The 3,231-nt window shown below is 34.6% G+C and overlaps 1 non-coding gene across 1 annotated transcript; it reads left to right on the forward strand.

The window, feature by feature from the left end:
- Positions 1-2,941: 2,941 nt before the first annotated feature.
- Positions 2,942-3,003, forward strand: LOC138396158 (U7 small nuclear RNA). The gene has a single exon (XR_011235630.1). It is a non-coding gene; the product is annotated as a U7 small nuclear RNA (small nuclear RNA).
- Positions 3,004-3,231: the final 228 nt, after the last annotated feature.

Below are 3,231 nucleotides of genomic sequence, written 5' to 3' on the forward strand. Positions count from 1 at the left end.
AAACCATGCTCTCTATGTCCAGGACTAATAGCTTTAATTACTTTGAATTTCAGAGTATACCTCTCTTGAGATTATGCATATGGAAACACACTATCAAATGAGTTAAAACTGAAGTGATGCCATATTTACCTGATGTTTTTTATTTCAGGATAAGAATGTTTATTGTCTAAAACATGCTAGGGGATTTTAAATGTATTATCTCATTTCATTGTCACAATAACTCTCAGGTTGCATTACCTCCATTTTTTACTGAAGGATATAAAATCTAGAATTGCTAAAGTTATAGAAAAAAAATCTCTAGACTTTTTCCACTATAACATTTTGAAAAACCAAAGGTAAGGAGAGAAATGTATGGAAGGAAAAAATGTTTTCTTAGTCATCAAAATGAGTATCACAGAATTTTGGGGTCCATTTTTGTATGGGGAAATCCAACCCAGGAAAGTGATTGATTTTCATTCATTCTTAAGAAAATATATTATACAAAGAGAAGGGTATGTTTATGGACACTGTATTAGCCATAAGAGGCCAGGCTTTGCAGCAATAACCAGTTAATAATCTTGAAATCAGTGGCTTAACCTAAGGGTTTGTCTACCACTGCTGCAGATCCATTACAGTCACTGGGAGGCAGGGATGGGGAAGGCTCTGCTCTGCTCAGTCACTCAGGTACTAACCACCTCAGCTGATGAGACCTCACCACTTGAAGCTTGTCTTAGTCTGTGCAGCTATATAACAAAATACCCGAGATTGGATTATTTACAAAAACAAAAATTTATTTCTTATAGTTCTGGAGGCTGGGAAGTCTAAGACCAAGGAGTCAGCATTCAGTGTTTAGTAAAAGCCTTCTTGCTGCATCCTCATATGGTAAAAGAGTGAAAGGGCTAAAGAAGGGCCTATCTAGTTTCCTGGAGCCCTTTTGTAGGGTGGTAATTCCATTCATGAGGTAGATATACCCTCATGACTTAATCACCTCCTAAAGGCTCCACCTCTTAATACTCTCACATTAGGTTTTAGGTTCCAATATATGAATTTTGGGAGGACACATGCTTTCAAACCATAACATAGCTACATCTGGAATAGAGGATATTGAGGTATTGCAGAAGGGGGGAACAAAACTTACATTCACAATTAAATGTCTAGGCCTAGAAATGACACATGTCACTTAAACTCACAGCCCACTGGCAAAAATTAGTCAAGGAGCTCCATCTAACTGTAAGGGAGCTAGGAAGTATAACTAACTCCCCATGTGCTCAGGAAGGGAAAGAAACTGGATACAATTTTCTTGGGTCAGGATCCCTGGAAACAAACTCTGAGATGGAAATTTATAAACAATACGTTTATTGGAAAGTGTTCTCAGAAACACGTGTAAAGGAGTGAAAGAAACAGATTTAGAAAGAGGGAAAGATTGAGCTATGCTGCAGTCATGCAGAAACCAGAGGTGATGTTTCGGGGAGCTCTGGAGCTCAGATTTCTTGACAGTTGTCTTGAATTAGGACAAGATGGCAGAGCCTATGTACCAGTCATTGGAAACAGGCTGCCCCTTACCTCATGTTTAATGAGACTGTCATCGGTTTCCTGATAGGTTACACACCCTGATTAAAGCACATTTAATAGGCTAAATCATATTAACCTTAATATCAGATGAATCTAATCTACCTCAAGGTTGATTTTGTCTTCTTATTTGGTGAGAAATTTGGAAACTAATTATGTTTACTTTAAATCACTAAGGAACAAAAATTTTTGACTAAAATTTTACCATTACATATGTTCCAGAAGAGAATTTTTATTTTTATGAGCTTTACGTTTTTAGATAAATAGTTTCATCTTCTAGGGGAAATATTGATAGCTTAGTTATTATTCTTGAAATTCCAACTCAAGACAACAAAGAAATTGTGTCATCTACGTGTGATGTCTTTCATGTCTAAGGTGTGCTATGATATTAGTAATGAGAAGTATATTATCATAGCAGATATTTAAGAGAGGAAAAACAATGAAAATGCTGGAAAAATGCCACAAATTTAGTAAAATATTTCTTAAGGTTTGGAAAAAAAGTTTTATAGCTTTTAAAAAGTGTGATTCTGGCTGGGCGTGGTGGCTCACACCTGTTATCTCAGCACTTTGGGAAGCAGTAGCAAGAGGCTTGCTTGAGGACAGGAGTTTGAGATCTGCCTGGCAACATAGCAGGACCTTGCCTCTACAAAATATAAAAAAAATTAGTTGGGTGTGGTGGTATGCTCTTGTAGTCTCAGCTACTCAGGAGGCTGAGGCAGAAGGATCATTTCAAAGAGCTACGATTGTGCCACTGCACATTCCAGCCTGGGCAACAGAGTAAGACCCTGTAACTAAAAAAAAAAAAAAAAAAATGTGATTCATAGGGCCTTATTTCATATTCACCTGTCAAATAGGTTATATCCTATTCCCAAGAAGAAGCAGAAAAACCTTAATAGAATACATGTTTTGAAATATTTACAACTTTTAGGTGATTTTTTTATTTGAGAGATTTACTATAAAATGATCACAATTTATTACATAATTCTCCTATGAAATTATTTTTCTCTTTTACTGTATTTGCTTTATATAACTGCTTAAAATGAGTTTACGAACATGGTAGCCAGTTGTATTTATACCAAAATCTGTACTGCCAGTAAAGTAGCCCATGGTCACATGAAATGTGGTTAGTCAGAATTGAGGTATGCTGTAAGTGGAAAATACATCGTAGGTTTTGAAGACTTATGAAAAAAAGGAATATAAAGCATTTTATTAAACTTTGTATTGATTGCATGTTGAAAATGATATTTTAATATATTGAGTTAAATAAAATATATTAACATAAATTTTACCTGTTTCTTTTCTCTTTCTTTACATGGTTATTGGAAAATTTAAAATTATATACGTGACTCAAATTTGTGGCTTTCATTATATTTCTATTAAATATTAGTGTGGTAAATGTTACAGCTCTTTTAGAATTTGTCTAGCAGGTTTTCTGGTCCTTACCAGAAGACCCCCCCCCCAAAACAATAAAAATATTAGTGTGGTCTAGATGCTTTGATTTTTTTCCCCAATATTTTATTATGAAGGCTTTCAAATAAATAGAAAAGTTGAAAAAAGTTTACGGTGAATATTCATATATCCTACAATCAACATTTTACTATAATTGTTTTATCATGTATCTGGCCACTTCTCCATTCTTCTATTCATTACCAATCCATTTTACTTCTTTAATTCATTTTAAAG

Source organism: Eulemur rufifrons, chromosome 15 (genome assembly GCF_041146395.1).
Source record: "Eulemur rufifrons isolate Redbay chromosome 15, OSU_ERuf_1, whole genome shotgun sequence".
In the NCBI taxonomy this organism is placed as follows: domain Eukaryota; kingdom Metazoa; phylum Chordata; class Mammalia; order Primates; family Lemuridae; genus Eulemur; species Eulemur rufifrons.